This window comes from Engystomops pustulosus, chromosome 10 (genome assembly GCF_040894005.1).
Source record: "Engystomops pustulosus chromosome 10, aEngPut4.maternal, whole genome shotgun sequence".
In the NCBI taxonomy this organism is placed as follows: Eukaryota; Metazoa; Chordata; class Amphibia; order Anura; family Leptodactylidae; genus Engystomops; species Engystomops pustulosus.
In genome coordinates, this window is record NC_092420.1 from 74,524,089 (window position 1) to 74,541,608 (window position 17,520).

Consider the following 17,520-nt stretch of genomic DNA (forward strand, 5'->3'; position numbering starts at 1 on the left):
CATAGAAAGGTCTTGTAACCAGTGGTAACCAACCCCCTTTTATCTGTCATTTCTCTATTGTAATTGACAAAATAAGAGCAAACAAATCCTCTGTTACCATACAATTTTCTCTTGCACCAGCTTTTAAAATGTCCCCCACAGTGAACTAAAATATGGTATTCTTCAAAGTATATTATATTTCTAAATATAGCTTCATTGCTTTCTAGATTTTATGCCTAGGAAAGCTTTAATTGCTCTCTAAATAGTCATAAAGCATTGGGTTCTGTTCCTGAAATTACCATTAGCAGATCACCGCACATCACGGGCTGCCTTGTAAGACATATGCACATGTGCCATGACATTCCTTCTGCTCCAGTTGCTTCGTCCAAAATCGGATTAATGAGGGATTCTGAAAAAATGGATCCAGACATTCCCTATAATATGACCCAAGGAAGTATCATAAAAGCTCTCATGATAGGCCTGGACATTTAAAGGGGCAGTCCGGCCAGTATTTAAATAAAAAAAAATTGAGAAGCTCTAAAAATTAACAAAAATTGGGAAAAAATTATTAAGTGCTGGTCCCGATCCCCTTTGGTCCCACTAGATATGTCACAAGGTTTCGGCCTAGTCACATTTCCAGTGCCCAAATGTACGACCAGCAGTTCTGTGCCTGGTCGTAAAATTGCGCTATTACCTGCAACTGCATTTTCTAAACAAAATGTCTGACCTAACAAGAATTATTAGGATTTGTACAGGTTTTAAAAAACATAGCTACTCTTTTCCAGAAATAGCCACACCTGTTGATTGGCTGACTTTAATATCACAGTTCAACTCCATCCAAATTATGGGGGTAGTATCATCTATTAGTTTTATCCTGTCTAAAGGACTTGGCTTAAAGGGGTTGTCCAAGATTAGAAACCCAAGTCTGCTCGCTTCTAGAAACAGACTGGTGAATTGTAGAAACATCACTCACATTAACACATTACCTGGCACTTTACTGAATGCCCCATAGCAGTTTAAAAACTCAGCATTCCCAATAACACACATGGAGGAGGCTCATGTTGCGTGGTGGAAAACTGGTCACAACTTTACTCTCAAGTTATAAATACATATATAACAAACACTATAAAACTCTTCTAAAACATATAAAACATCATGAGGTATATATCTCCAGTAAAATAAACGGCTCAGACTGCACTATGACCATTTGGACTCCCAGATGACAAGTCGGCCAGACGAGCAAAGCATCATATCCATCATATCTCCCCTTGTATCATATCAGCCCCTTATAAGGAAACAGGAAAGGGGAAGGGAGGAGACACATAGATAGTGCCCCTTCAAATATTAAAGTGCCAGTTAACCCCTAATTGCACTTCTCTCCAGCATAGCATTCCCCAGTCCAGGTGCACCTTCCCTAGATGGTCAGGAGTACAACTCAGATCCCCACATGTCGAAAAGATTGTGTCTAGTATTGCTGCTCCATTAAAGTATAACAAGTTTGATTGTAATCTCCTATCCACAGGATACTGGATAGAAATCTTATCAGTGGGGGTCCAACTACTGGGACCCCACAATCACAAGAATGGACCCTTGCAGTTTTTGAGAACTAGGGTCCATTTTTCACTAATTGCATGAAGCGGCAGAGCATTTGCTTTTGTCCATACAACAGAAATAGCGGGGTCTGCATCTCTGGCACTTAGCTAGGTAGTGAATGAGAGTGCTGGAGTTACCTGGGCGCTGTGCTGGAGTTACCTGAGCGCTGTGCTCTGCATCGGCAGGGCATTTCTATGGATGACTTTGCACGTTCTTTTCAGTGCAAACTGCTTGCACAGGTATTTAATAAGTGTCCGGGACACATTTGTGGCGCAAGAGCACTATACTGCTCTGTTTTTAGTAAATGTGGTCTAGTATGCTCTGTGGTTCCCCTACCGACCACAGAAGTGTGCGGGGCACCAGTTTCTTGTAAGAAAGAGTCCTAGACAATGTGGTCCTGTACTTATATGATGTTCTAAGCAGAATACAGTCATGTATCAGACAGCTTTTTATAGTTCCGTATATATGATAATTAGTGGAAAGTCTATGTAGTTTTAATGAGGAAAAGCCGTCTGTGATCACGTTTAGGTAAGCGGTGTGATTCATATGGGTCAATGTATAGTGTAAACCCTGTCTGACCCACATGAGCAGGCACTCATTATAAAGATGCACAGCCCCTCTGTTCACCCCCAACTGCTGGAGCTTCACGTGTGCCAGGGATTTTTCTCCTGATTTGTGCTTTTATTTAGCTTTAGTTGTGCGCTGTGTGTGCATAGCCTGTCTGCCCCCTCTGGTATGTTCATGTGAATGCTTCCCCTTTTGCTGATTGTCAGTGATTTCCTATTTCAGTGTGGGCAGGAGAAACTGTCTTTTCTCTCTTTTCTTTCTCATTCTTTCTTTCCCTCCTGCTTTTTCTCCTCCCTTTTCCCGTCTCTCCTCCTGGATTTTTTTTTTTTTAATCCTTTTATATTAGAAATTATTTCCTTTGGCAGACCCCACACCCTCACCAAGCTATAACCCGGAGAAACCATGAATTAAATCAAGGTAAGCTGCCACGTCTCTTCTTCTTCTCTGTCAAGTAGTAGCTTCTCTTTAATTTGCTGTACAATACGAGATAGTGATGATTATGATGATTATTATGATGATTGCGTTGGGCTATAGAAATCCAGAACGGATCCCTTTTGGCTGGAGCTGCTAATACAACCTGTTGTGTTGACAGCTTCGGGAAATTGCTCTCTTTAACAAATCTTACTGACAAAACCCCATCGCGAGTGCAAAAAAAAAATAATAATAATTGCGGTTTCTTTCGTTGAATCTGCCAAATCGATGGGGTTAACCCTTTGCTGTCTGGTTGCTTTACTTTTGCATACGTGTATATGTCTAGAGATGTATACACAGAGGTTGCATTGAGAATGTTTCAATCAGGATTGTTTGATAAACATCAGACAGATACATTGTATCCATCGTCTTCTATGTTGTTTCTTAGAGTTCTCCAGAACCAAAGTCCAGAATTGGAGGTTATAAAGTTTACCCTTGCGTTTGTTAATGGTTTCCGTGCAGATCTCACAGTTTTCCCCCCTTTGCTTTGCCATTGTTATCGCCTGCAATTAAAACAATGTCGATTCTTTTAGCAACTTTACAGACTCGGGATTGCTCGCAATGTTGCTATTTATAATGGTGTAAGGTGATTTGCATTTCTTCTCCAAGTCATTGAGATACATTGTAACTTTACCGCAGCCTGTAGCTAGATCTGATGCCCCCTTCCACTATCCTCTGAATACATGAGTGTTCATGACCTTTTATAGACTGTTTACTAGTTATGAGCGCGTTGAATTCGGATTTTCTGGTTTGTAGAAATCATTGCTATGACAACTGAATTTTAGGGGTTCATATGAAAGACATCAAATAATCGCCGCCTTTACAATTCTGTAGTTGATTAAAACCAGGATATGATTATGTGCAGCTTGGTTCATGGATTAACCCTCACACGCCCAGCAAGTTTTCCTAAAAATGTGGGTGTGGGTGTCTTTATATAGGACCAAGTTATGGGATGATATAAGCACAGTAGTGCAGATCGGGGATAATCAACCTTTGACTTTTATGTTTCCTAACTGAACCATAAGGCCCAGCATGTCCTGTTACTTGTAGTTCAACATTAGCATCCAGTGTGCATGTTTCAGATCCAGTTTATGCATAGTCACCACGTAAATTCGGCTTGTTTTATGCTGAGTAATTGAAAGTGAGCGTCTGACAACAGGTGAAATTTAATGCACTTCAATTTTTGGCAGGACCGTAGTTAAATTATCATCGATCTTACTGGTAAAAAAAAAAAAAAGACGTCTGCAAATTAATTTGGAAAGCAGACCATGTAGTAATTACCAGCTCTAGATTTGCATACTAATTTGTTAATGAATGCTCACGTCCTAATATTAAAGATCTGACCCCCTGAATCTGCGGACTGCGCCCTCTGGATAGTTTTGTCATTAACCCTATTATTTGAGAGATGACATATTAGCGGTGGTACAGTAAAGCTCAGCTGTCAGAGCCTCTGGGGGGGGGGCTGAGCCATAATCTCAGTTCTGCCATTTGAGCCGCACTTGGGAAGTGGGGTGTGACTTTATGGGGTAGTGATTGGCAGCTCTGCCTCCCATGGGATTATATCTTTTACAGCGCAGTCCTCTGTGGTAGGTAAGTAGAAATAAAAGAGACACCAATAATTAAAATGACCCCCTACACGTTCTGCCACCTGCCAAAAGACTGCGTGGCATCGCTGCATGGATGACTGGGGGAAGTACTAACTGAGTGAATGAAATTAATCTTGCAGGTTTTCTTTTATAGGATTTCATTTTTTAGATCTCCTCTTGGCTCATGTTAAAGAGACACTAATCCAAAAGTCTGTTTCATCTCTGTTTGCTGTGCAATGGCATCTGTTGTTCTCTGGTAGCAGCCAGTTAGATGGCATTTTCTGAGCCTGCATTCAGACTATACAGTAAATTATGGTTGCAAGAACAACTATTTTATAAAATGATAAAAACTGTTCTCACCCTTTTATCCCCCCTGTTACTGTGGCGCTGCTGTATTTTGATGGTCCACATCACTCTTTGTTTACTTAGTTACAGCAAAGATAGGGCACATATACATGTACTCACTCAGCTTTCAAGTGCTTAGTAGGCGGTACTGAGCTAGACGAGTGCTTAAGCCCTCCTAAGTAATTTAGGGTTTACTAAGGAGAGCCAGTGCACTTGCCTAGATCAAGACCATCCACTAGGCACTTAAAAGCTTATTTGCATATGTAATAAAAGATTTTTCAGCAATCAACCATTTATCAACGCCCACAAAGGTTTACAACCACACTCCTTTAGATTGATGGTCAAAAAGTATCTGATTCTTCCTTATAAAGGGCATCTACCACCAGGATGAAGGATTGTAAACCAAGTACACTGACATACTGGTGTGTGCCCCCTCTGGCAGGATCTGCTCTTCTTTAAACTTCTTATGCCCTTGTTTTTAAGAAAAAAAAGTTTTAAAAATTATGGAAAAGGGGCCCCTCAGGCTCATTTGCATGAAGAGGATTGCGTTAATAAACCTTTGTGGGCATTGATAGTTGTTGAAAAAGATTTTATTACATATGGAAATGAGCTTTTAAGTGCCTAGTGGGTGGTCTTGATCTAGGCCACACCAGTATGTCAGTGTATCTAGTTTACAATCCTTCATCCTGATGTTAGATGCCCAATAAATCCCTTCATTGTTCACACTTGATTAAAGGGGTTGTGTCATTAAGGACATGGTTATGTTATAAAGTGCCTGGATGCTATTATATGAAAGTGGGCCTGCATGTGCACATTTCGAGCTTGCTAAAATTCATAAGTATTCAGGACATACATGGGGGTCTAGCTTCCAATAATCAGGCACTTATCCCCTCTCCTGTGAATAGGGTATAAGTGTACTTACTGGCACAACCCCTATAATACTCACTCATCCTGCGTGTCATTATTACTATAGTCCTCGCATTCTATTCCCACTGAGACACTACTGTAGATTCCTCCAAGGACAGTGATGCACGACAATGAATTGTTGCAGGATACATGATATCCCTGGGAAGATAAATATTGGATTAATACTTGTTTTGAAAAATAATAGGATAGATCCAGAATTTGGAATATTCAGCCTTCCGTACAGAGGGGGACACTTGCCAGCGGTGACTCTGTTTTACTTTCTTGATATTATAGAGAAATATTGAAAGGAAATAATGACTGCTCGACCCTGCTCTTAAGAAGTGTACATGGCAACTGCGAATTACTGTAGATACGTAACATACAATCAATAGTTTTTATTCATGCAGAAAGTGGAGGATGACTTCCTGTGACACAGAGAATTACCTTAACTCTTTCATTGCTGCAGTGGTTAGATGTAGGGCATCAGGCACTGGAAATCAAAATTAGAGAACAACACACAATTTCCTGAGTGACAAGGTCATTGTGCAGTTCTATGTGAATATATCCCAACATGGGTAAAATAACATTATTTTAAGCTTATTTCCTAAATTGTATATATTCTGAATTAAATAAATAAAATGAAGTGAGACTGATCAAAATTAGAGAACACTTTCAGGTACCTGCAAGTTATTGGCGTTAAGGTGGCACCTGGGGCTAATCCCCTTAATAATCTGACAAACCCTATTTAACTGGCACGTAATTTTCCAGTTTGCACTGACTCTGCAGGAATGTTGTGCCGCTCCAAAGTCATTGAAACCGTCCAGCAGAAGATTGTCCTGATGAAAGCCAAAGGGGTGACTATCAGCAAGAGAAGTTGGTGGTTCCAAACCTGTGATTTCTATAAAATACTATCTTTACAATATCACAAACTCATTCAAGTCCCCCAAGAAGGCTCATCACCTTCGAAAAGACGCTTTGGGGAGCATTTATTATTGACTTTCAAACAAAAAACTAGCACTTGCTGCACCTGTTGCACCTTATTTATGAAGTGTCAGCGTCACAATATGACGACTTGTTCTTTATTTGGGCGCAAAATTATGTCTCCGCTTATGAATCCGACACTGCATGCGTTTCCAGTGAACGCATGTGATCCGTAACCAACAACCGATGCCTTGTAATGTTTAATTGTGAGACACCAGGTTTAATTGTGAGACACCAGGTGCTGGTTACTGATCCTTTCACTGGAAACACATATGCGATCAGGTATACACTCACCGGCCACTTTATTAGGTACACCTGTCCAACTGCTCGTTAACACTTAATTTCTAATCAGCCAATCACATGGCGGCAACTCAGTGCATTTAGGCATGTAGACATGGTCAAGACAATCTCCTGCAGTTCAAACCGAGCATCAGTATGGGGAAGAAAGGTGATTTGAGTGCCTTTGAACGTGGCCTGGTTGTTGGTGCCAGAAGGGCTGGTCTGAGTATTTCAGAAACTGCTGATCTACTGGGATTTTCACGCACAACCATCTCTAGGGTTTACAGAGAATGGTCCGAAAAAGAAAAAACATCCAGTGAGCGGCAGTTCTGTGGACGGAAATGCCTTGTTGATGCCAGAGGTCAGAGGAGAATGGGCAGACTGGTTCGAGCTGATAGAAAGGCAACAGTGACTCAAATCGCCACCCGTTACAACCGAGGTAGGCGGAAGAGCATCTCTGAACACACAGTACGTCGAACTTTGAGGCAGATGGGCTACAGCAGCAGAAGACCACACCGGGTGCCACTCCTTTTGGCTAAGAACAGGAAACTGAGGCTACAATTTGCACAAGCAAATTGGACAGTAGAAAATTGGAAAAACGTTGCCTGGTCTGATGAGTCTCGATTTCTGCTGCGACATTCGGTTGGTAGGGTCAGAATTTGGCGTCAACAACATGAAAGCATGGATCCATCCTGCCTTGTATCAACGGTTCAGGCTGGTGGTGGTGGTGTCATGGTGTGGGGAATATTTTCTTGGCACTCTTTGGGCCCCTTGGTACCAATTGAGCATTGTTGCAACGCCACAGCCTACCTGAGTATTGTTGCTGACCATGTCCATCCCTTTATGACCACAATGTACCCAACATCTGATGGCTACTTTCAGCAGGATAATGCGCCATGCCATAAAGCTGGAATCATCTCAGACTGGTTTCTTGAACATGACAATGAGGTCACTGGACTCAAATGGCCTCCACAGTCACCAGATGTCAATCCAATAGAGCATCTTTGGGATGTGGTGGAACGGGAGATTCGCATCATGGATGTGCAGCCGACAAATCTGCGGCAACTGTGTGATGCCATCATGTCAATATGGACCAAAATCTCTGAGGAATGCTTCCAGCACCTTGTTGAATCTATGCCACGAAGAATTGAGGCAGTTCTGAAGGCAAAAGGGGGTCCAACCCGTTACTAGCATGGTGTACCTAATAAAGTGGCCGGTGAGTGTATGTGTGCTAGCAACGTGTTAGGAAACGCCACACTAGCGGGACGCAGGACCGTACCCTTAAGCTCATGATGTAAATCTCTAGTATCTAATACTTGGCTATCCTGTTCTATAAGCTTTGAATAGAATGATTTCCATTGATTTTAAACAGAGGACATGAATACTGTACTTTTTGGTTGCCAAAAGAGAAACCTAACCTATAACTGGCCCCCACATAATAATATGTCGCCTTTAGTAACCCCCGCTTATTATAATGCCCCTTCTTGTGCCTCCCACACTATACAATTCCCTGTTTTCATTCTTATAATGGTGGAGCTGCTGATAGCTTCCTGCATCACCATTGCAGCCCGAGTGCATCGGATGGACCTGAATATTTGGGATGTTTTTTCTTCCGGTTTGGATTCTGATTTGCTTTGGTCGGCAGCTTTTTCTTGGCATTGTGCTAACTTGTATATTTCCCCCTGTGACTTTTTAATAAAGATTGGACTGAATTGATAAGTTTACATAGAGGAGAAAGATAAATGTTTTCTTTACCGTTCTGCCTTCTCAAAAATCGATTCTCTTCTTTCCTAAAAAATAAGTTAATGAAAACCAGATTAAAATGCAGAGTGCAAACGTGTCCTGTGAGCAGTATCTGTAGACAATAAGGAATTGTTTATGTTGGTTTTTGGACACCTCCATAATAATTAGGTTTATGTTTTATGGACATAATAAGGAAGATACAGAACTTGACGCATAGTTGGGCCCAAGTCTACGAGATGGATATGAGCTCCTAAGTAGCAGCCCTGGAGATCTATACCTTTCTGTATTTTGTTAGTAGCAGCAGGACTGTGAAATAAAATCATTTATATTCTAGGATTTATGGATCCTGGATTGTAGCTGGACTTGGAGAGAGTCCTCACACTGAGGTGTTTGGTAAATCTTTGCTTTGAAATGCACAAAAGCCCTTTGCCGTTGCTCTTAGTGAAAGCTGTACAGTACAGCAGTCACTCAGAGTAGTAGGGGAAGGGCTGTGAAGCAGTTTATTACAAAGTGCTAAGGGCACAGCAATGTGATGACCTCATCTACTGAACCCGGAGAAGCTACAAACCTACAGTATGTTACAATGACTTTGCAGCATTAAAACTGCTGATTTAAGGCCTGATATTATTTTATGGACATGTGTTTTGGACCCATGCTGTACCTCCAGTCTTATATGGTGTCTCACAGAGTCGTACAGAATTTGCCTTCAAATAGGGCAAGTGACCTAAATGACCTAAGGGTATTTGGGGCAAATCAAACATCAGAACCTGACATGGGGCACATTTTGGTATCTGCTAAGCGGCTTCATCTTTTTATTGTGCTCATAGACATAAGAGCAAAGTTTGGCAAACTGGAAAACCTTGTCGGGAACAGCTCTTCAACAGATGGTACTGGAGGCAAAAAGGAAATGTTGAATTTGGACATGACAAATCATTCCCCTCTCCTTACCAAGAAATCATGCATACATGGCAGAGCTGAGCATGCATGTTTGTCAGGGCCAGTGGGGAGGAAGATCATTAGTAATAGATGTTATATGTTTTTACAAATGAAAGACCTTCTCTTATCACACGTAGAATAGATCTCCCCCTTTACCTAATGACAAGTGACTCACCCACTCATTTTTGTTATGGATGCATAAATCAGCTTCTCTATGTGCAATCACATTCTACTTACCTCCAGTTTTCTTTTAATTATCCAAAATTAATTGAATAAGTGACAGATTTGGCATTCACATAAGCCATTGAAAAGATATTCTCAGGACTAGGAATGACTAATTACTTATTGATATTAGCACAATGCATCCTGGAGCCGACAGACAGGATTGAGTGGAATAGATAATGGCTATACCATGTGTTTGTCCACTGGCCGCAGATTATTAGTGCGTGTTGTCTACTTAAAGGGAAACTCTAGTGTAATTATCTGCAGAATCCCTAATGATTCTGTGTAGCTGAGAAAAGCTGGAGTTGTTGGAGTTGTTGCATAGAAACAGCAGATATGAGTCATGGATGAAAAACTGGACCTGCCTGATAGTATACAGATCGGCCATTGTCATTCACATAGACACAAAGTACTGGAGGACTATTCATAAAGGACCCGAATAGTCCTAGTTTAGGGGATAAGGTCCTGTCCACGTACACATTGTATTTTATATATGAAACACAAAATATGTCACACGCATCAGTGTGACCCAATGGACACGTATAATTTATAAGATTACCATGGAATAGCCAGGAGTAAACATATGGACAGGTAGGGGAAATGTCCTGTATCATAAATATCTCTGCTCTGAATGCAGAATAATCTTCATTTTTATTTACTCTGAAAGGGAACTTGTCATCAGGATGTGCCATTCTAACCTGATGACATGTTTCAATAGCCATTCCAATAAAGATCGCAAAAATTATTTACCACAACTTCATCATAAGTTTTCCATACCCCCTCCAGTGTTTCACAGGGACTGTCAGCTGCAACTGACTGACTCACTCACCCTGTCCTGCTACTCACTCAGCCCCCTCCTCCTTCTTCTCCCTGCTCACTCAGCGCCCTCCTCCTTCTTCTGCCCCCTCCATCCTCCTCCCTCCCCCATGCCTATGTGTGCAGTCAGCTCCTTCCATCCGTCATGCACATGGAGCAGAGTAGTTGCAAGTAGTGAGTGAAGCCATACATGTGCAATGAGATTGGAGAAGGGGCTCATCCCTGGGAAATATACTTTTATAACTTATAGGAACAGTCAAGTTGGGTAAGAAAAGCATTTTGTGATCCGTATTACAAGGGCTATTAGAACATGGTTAAAATGTAATCCTGACATATCCCTAAGGTTCCCTTTAAATCAGTATTTCAGTGCATCATGGGCACGACTGCAAGGTTTAGTGCACCCTCTCATGTCCTCTTTTATCACCCACCACTTCATATTCAGCCCTAGGTCAGGGTGCCCTTTACCCCCTGTGAATGCTCATGGTGTAACAAAATTCTCATTTGCATATAAATTGAACACATTTTTCTGCATTCAAAGTACAGATTTTCTGTATAGTGGACTTTACCTACACGGCCATGTGTTGATTTCACGCCCATAACTAACATTTTGTGCCTTTTGTTCTAAATAGGTTTTCGATTTACAATCTAATTTTTTTTACGTTAAATGGAGTAAAAGTTACTAGAAGTGAAAGTGTGAAAAAAGTAAAAAAATATCATATACAGTAAATGTTCACATTTAATCTAAAAAAAAAGTCATTCTAAAGGTCTTCTCTGTACAAACTATAGTAAGTTTATTTTGGGGGGTACAGGTTGACTCTGAGGATGGGATTTGTTTTTGTTTCTTTGATAAGTATTTATATAATTTTATTGTTATAATTTGTACATAAGGCTTGTGAGATGGCGTCACAAGTAGTTTGAAGTTATTGTCTGCCATTGTAAGTGGGACATCCATAGCAGCCCCAGCTATAAAGGAAAACAGCCCCCTGTGGTGCTATGAGTCAGTGGCTGCGCTGATGCCAGTCTGCTGCTACTTCTGTTTTCTATGTTCTGTCATGTCATTGTAAACGCAGAGACCTTAAAGGGAGTCTACCACCTCCACCAAACATCACATCTGCTGGCAACACGTTGTAGAGAATTGCACTGTGATTTATCATTTCCATCCTTTATGTCATTTCCAAAATATTTCCATTTCACTGTATATGGTAATGTGATAGTTGGTGCACCCAGGGCCGGATTAAGGTTGATGGGGGCCCCTGGGTGTAAAACCTGTATAAATATACAGCCCCCAGTAATTAATATACAACCCATAGTTAATTAAAATACAGCTCCTCTGCAACTGATAAATATACAGCCCCCGGTAATTAATAAATATACAACCCCTCAGTAATCAAATGAAATCCTAACTATTAAATATACAGCCTTCCATTAATTAATATACAATCCCCCCCAGTAATGAATAATTTGACTTCTTTTGTTATAACTCTATACGCTGCAATTGCAGCAATATAGGGCACCTCGGAACGCCTTGTCTTTTAACTTATTCACACACCCTGTTCTGATATAAGTCCCGCTCAGTCCAACCCATCTCCTGTAATATGCACAGAGCAGGCGTGATTTGTATCAGAATGGGGGGAAGGAATAAATTAAGAGACAAGGCGCTTTAAGGTGCTCCGGTGACATAGTCAAAGCGCCCCAGGCTAATTAACATAATTTTTATAACTGTATATTGCCACAATCACGGTGTATTCAGTTATAAAAAAAGAAGTAATGAGGAACATTAAAATCATTGAAATTTTTTAGTAGGACACGTATACCATCAGTAAAACTGGTGGTAAGTGTCCTTATAAGCCAAAGGGTGTCACTCCAGACTTAGGATTTAAAGGGGACAATTATCATATGCTGATATTTCGTGCACCAGCGTATGTAGCAAGCTCCTCTGGATACATCAAGAAGTATACAAGGCTACTCCAGGTTATAGTGAATGCACAGGTACAGGGCAGGGAAGCCCACCCCAAAACCGGCCACTTCCCTTCACGTCTTACCATGCCCACTTGATTAGTTTGTGGAATAAAGGGGACAATGCCTAGCGATGCCTGGATGTTTTCTAAGCAAAATGCCCTCCCTTTGTCTCTTACATCAATTTTAATTAATGTTTTGAAGTATTTAAAAAGGTAATATCATCATTAAATATAGAATTCATTAGTTTGGTTGATAGGGCAGAAGACGGCTGGTGAGCAGGAATTGCTCTTCAGACCTGAGGGAAATAATTGGGATGTTAAATCTCTGGCCAAAACTAAATTTTCAGTTTTCTGGCTATAATGCATGAACTAATGTGATTATCTGTCTACTCTGCAGATTACACATATTTGTAATCAAATTAAAAATTAAATTTAGGACTGGCGGATACTACAATGGTTATATAAAACTTTAAAGGGGTTGATCACTCTTTTACATAGGTTGCCCATGTGCCTTTACTGCCTTAATATTTATCCCTGATTGTTCATCAAGTGATTCAGCATTTCTGATACTTTTGAGCTGTCTGCAGACTCTCTGTTTCTTTGTTTTCATATCTGAGCTCTGATGAATAGGAGGGGCTGCAGCAGGAGATTACGACTCATCATGCTCCACCTCCCCTCTTCCTGTGTCTGTCAGTGAGGATGGACAGTGAGAGAAAGAAAGAGACAGTGGGAGAAGCCATGAGGATGGGCTGGAGCAGTGAGAGAGGGGAGGCTATGTATACAAGCAGAGGACAATATGGTGAGAAGGGTGAAGCTATCAAAGGAGGCAAAGGTACAGGTACAGTGGGTATGGAAAGTATCCAGACCCCTTTACATTTTTCACTCTTTGTTTCATTGCTGCCAATTGTTAAGATCAAAAAAGTTAGTTTTTTGCTCATTAATGTACACTCTGCCCCCATCTTGACAGAAAAAAACCTGAAATGTAGAGATTTTTGCTAATTTATTAAATAAGAAAAACTGAAATATCACAATCTCATTAGTATTCAGCCCCTTCGCTCAGTATCAAGAAGAAGCAGCTTTGGAGTTGGCACAGCCAGGAGTCTTCTTGGGAAGATGCAACTTTTTTCACACCAGGATTTGTGGATCCTCTGCCTCTTCCTTGCAGATCCTCTCCAGTTCCCTCAGGTTGGATGATGAACATTCGTGGAAAACATTTTCAAGTCTCTCCAGAGATGCTCGTCCTGCACTGAGCTGTAAGGCCTTATAGAGGTCTTATTCTTATATATAGGTCTTATATCCAATGAAGGAGTAGAACCATCTCAAGGAGGATCAGTAGGAAATAGACAGGACGTGAGTTAAATATGAGTGTCACAGCAAAGGGGCTGAACACTTATGACCATGTGATATTTCAGTTTTTCTTGTTTACTAAATTATCGATAATATCTACATTTCAGTTTTTTTCTGTCAAGATGGGGGCAGAGTGCACATTATTGAACAAATAAAAGTAATATATTACCATTTGGCTACAATGATACAAAGAGTGAAAAACGTAAAGGGGTCTGAATACTTTCCGTACCCACTGTACATATACATACAGAGACCTGTCTAGTGAAACAGATTTATTGAAAAGTGGGCAACACCTTTAAATGTCTAAAGTTGCCGTTGTAAAAAGATTCCGGACATTAATGATACTTTCACATTGATACTTATGGTTCCATGCTGTTACTTCTGAAATGATCATATACTGTAACACAGGTGGCTTGTGACCACAAATGGCCCCTTCCCATGTGACCTTTGGGTTACTCACAGCAGTCAGGTTTCCTTCCTCCCTGGACTCGCTGGTTTTGTGTTTGTTCTGGCATCTTTCCATCTGGTACTTGTGCATCAGTAGATTTAAAGATGCATAGCTCCTTATATAAAAGTATCCCCACCAAATCCCTAGTTTCAAAAGTTCAGGGCTACTTAGAAAGCTTTTACCTGTTCACAGAGAAGTATAGACCCCAATAATCGGGGTTAATTGGTGGAAGCCAACATAATCAATTAATGCTCTTGGGAGCAGCACCAACCAGTTAGGCGCCATCTTGGGTAAAGTACCAGCTGCTCATATTTTAAAAATCTTAATTTCTAAATGAATATTTGAGAAGAACAGACCATATTCTATTGGATGACATATTGTGGAGGCATCCTACCCTAAAAGTATTACGTAATCATATGATGCCTTATGGAGATGTCATCTGGCTCTGTAATATGGAAATACAAAGTTTTCCATGAATATTTCTTGTTTGAATCAGTAAAATTACCAAAATGTTGTCATTGGTATATTTTTAAGGTTTATGTATATATTATATATATTTTTAAAGACTGTTTAGATTTGGAGTCCGGCCACTATTAGATCTTCGGATCATGCTCTCTGTCGGATTAACTATTGCATTATAAATACAGAGGTGTTTAACATTGGATTATAAGGGTTTAGATGGCATTCCTTTGTTGCATCCAGAAACGGTTGGCGTCACATATGTAAAAACCAAAACCTATAATAATAACATGACACCATTTTTAAAGGGGACCTACCACCACGATTCTACCTATAAAGGTAGAACGGGTGGTAGGTGGATGTAAGGGACGTGAGGATAGCTCTTTTTAGAGCTAATCCTCACGTCCCCGCTAACTTTTGGTAAACATTATTCACCTAATATGTAAATTTTGTTATGCGGCTACTGGGGCGTGGAGTAGCCGGCACGAGGCTACACAGCGCGGCTACTCCACGCCTCAGTAGCCACATTACTCCTCCTACCCTGTGGTGTGCGGCGTGCAGCTACAAGATGCTGGCTCTTGTCCGACATGCTGGCGTTCTGTGCATGTGCAGTAACCGCCTTGTCAGACGAGGGCTCCTCATAGCTGCGCGCCACACACAACAGGGTAGGCGGCGTAACGTGTCTTCTTGGGCCGTGGAGTAGCCGCACCGTGTAGCCTCGTGCCCGGCTACTCCACGCCCCAGTAGCCGCGAAAATCAACTTATTAGGGGAATAAAGTTTACCAAAAGTTAGGGGGCACGTGAGGATTAGCTCTAAAAAGAGCTATCCTCACGTCCCTTACATCCACCTACAACCTGTTCTACCTTTATAGGTAGAATCGTGGTGGTAGGTTCCCTTTAATAATTTATGGTTTCTATAGGTTGTTACCATAAAAGGAAATTACCAGCAGTTTTGACCATGCAAAGGTATTGTCCTTGGAGAGCTGTGTAGTGCTGTGGCAGCAGGACTGTGAAAATTTCATTAATTCCAGAATTGTTGCTGGGATTGAAGTTTTTTATAGTCAAAACTGCTGATAGATCCCCTTTAGCATGATTATCGTTGCAGTGTTTTGTGGTGTGTTTCTTCTCATCTTCTTAAACTAATTCCTCTATATATCTGGTATTAGAATAAGCAATTATTTAATTACCAGTCATCTAATATTAGTGTAACAGAAGGGCAATAAACTAACCTTCATACCTTCCACCAGAGTGGCAGGATGGTATCTGAATCACCAGGAATTCTCTGTGGTGAACAAAACTATTCTGCCGCCTGAGCCGACCTGAACTTACCCTCTCTACTACCAGAGGCATAGTAGAGAAAGTTAGAGGCATACTAGAGAAAGGTGTCCCCTCCACCCAGGGGTGAACTTACCCTCTCTACTACCTGAGGCATACTAGAGAAAGTAACCTCTATGTTTCATTTGTAGCAGTTAACTGTTCTCCTGCTGCCCCCCATCCACCATTTTCCTGAAAGGTAGTGATGCCTGAGGAGAGAGGCTCAACTCACCTTATGACATGTGCACCTCTAGGCTGTTTGAAGGTCATTCCATGTATGTTTTCTTGTGTCCTGAAATCTCTAACCTTGTAGAGTAAAGGTTTAGTAGGGAATGATGGCACCCTTATTCCCTCCTACACCTTCACCCTACAATTCCACTGATCAGAAGCGGTGAGGCTACTGCATTCAGATACAAGAGGATGTAGGCTGCACCCCAACGATTGAAAAACACTTTACTTAGTGTTTTGCCTAAATATGCACAACCTAAGAAGGTGAGCAGGTATCATTATTATTTTGTGAAATTTTTTACTTACAAAAACTATACTACGCTATGAACGCTATTTCTCTCCCACCATTGAAGTCTGTATCTGGACTGATCTCTGAAAAGTGAAATTTTTGTTCCAGAACTTTGACACCTGAGCCTGTATCCTGAGAATGCAAAATAATTTAACTATTATAGAAACCCTGAAACTTGAACTAAAAGCTCAAAAACCTCACCCTGTGTCCTGAGAACCGTAAAAGAGGAGCCAGTTTTCAAAGAAACTTGAACCCTTATATCCTGTACACCAACACGAGCTCTGCTGAATCTTCTGAACTTTGAAATATTTCTTGTTTATTGAAGACTTTTTGCAGTTTTTCTTTTGCACCCCATATCTTGTTCGTTTTTTTTGTCATAACTCCTAGCAATGTCAGCTGTCACCCGAGAACCCCCTTGTGGTTTGGCTTCGTAGCTTGATGGACTTGTAACAGCTAATAAGATTTCTGTGGGCACAGTAAATCTAATATATATTTAGACCTTCTGACTGTTGGGTTGTAAAATTAGGGATTTCTAACTCTTCGTTACATGACATGAAGTCATGAAGGAAAGTGTTGCTATGTGTATGCCCAGCTATGCAACTACCATAGATTTTACAAGAATATCGGTTTAGATTCTTTGAATTTCTGCATCCTGCATGTAGAGGGACAGTAAGGACCGATACTATGGAGACTAGTGCTTTATCTTGGATTTTTAATACAGCCATATGTATGATATTAAAATGGTTTATCCTATATCATGCATGCAGAGCCGGCGTTAGGAACAGGCAATATGGGCATTTGCCCAGGGCCCCCTACTCTCACCCTGTGTATATGAGTACAGGACAGTAATGCTACTTTTATACTGTACAGATGGACACAGCACAGTACTATTACCCCTATCCTATGTATATGGGCTCAAGAAAGTACTACTGATTTTATCCTATACAGGAGGTCCCCAACTTTACGGCACTTATAGACTTATAGACAACCCCTAGTTACAGACAGACCCCTCTACCCACTGTGCCCTCTGATGACGCTCTGTGGATGCTTTAC

General features: G+C 41.0%; 1 protein-coding gene across 4 annotated transcripts in view; it reads left to right on the forward strand.

Annotated features, from left to right (window-relative positions):
• The first annotated feature begins 2,328 nt into the window (after positions 1–2,328).
• Positions 2,329–17,520, forward strand: part of CACNA1E (calcium voltage-gated channel subunit alpha1 E) — a 499,672-nt gene continuing 484,480 nt past the window's right edge. For all 4 annotated transcript variants that reach the window (XM_072129136.1, XM_072129138.1, XM_072129135.1 and 1 more), the window contains exon 1: positions 2,329–2,556. The gene's annotated coding sequence lies outside the window, so the exon portion shown is untranslated. The remainder of the gene's footprint in view (positions 2,557–17,520) is intronic.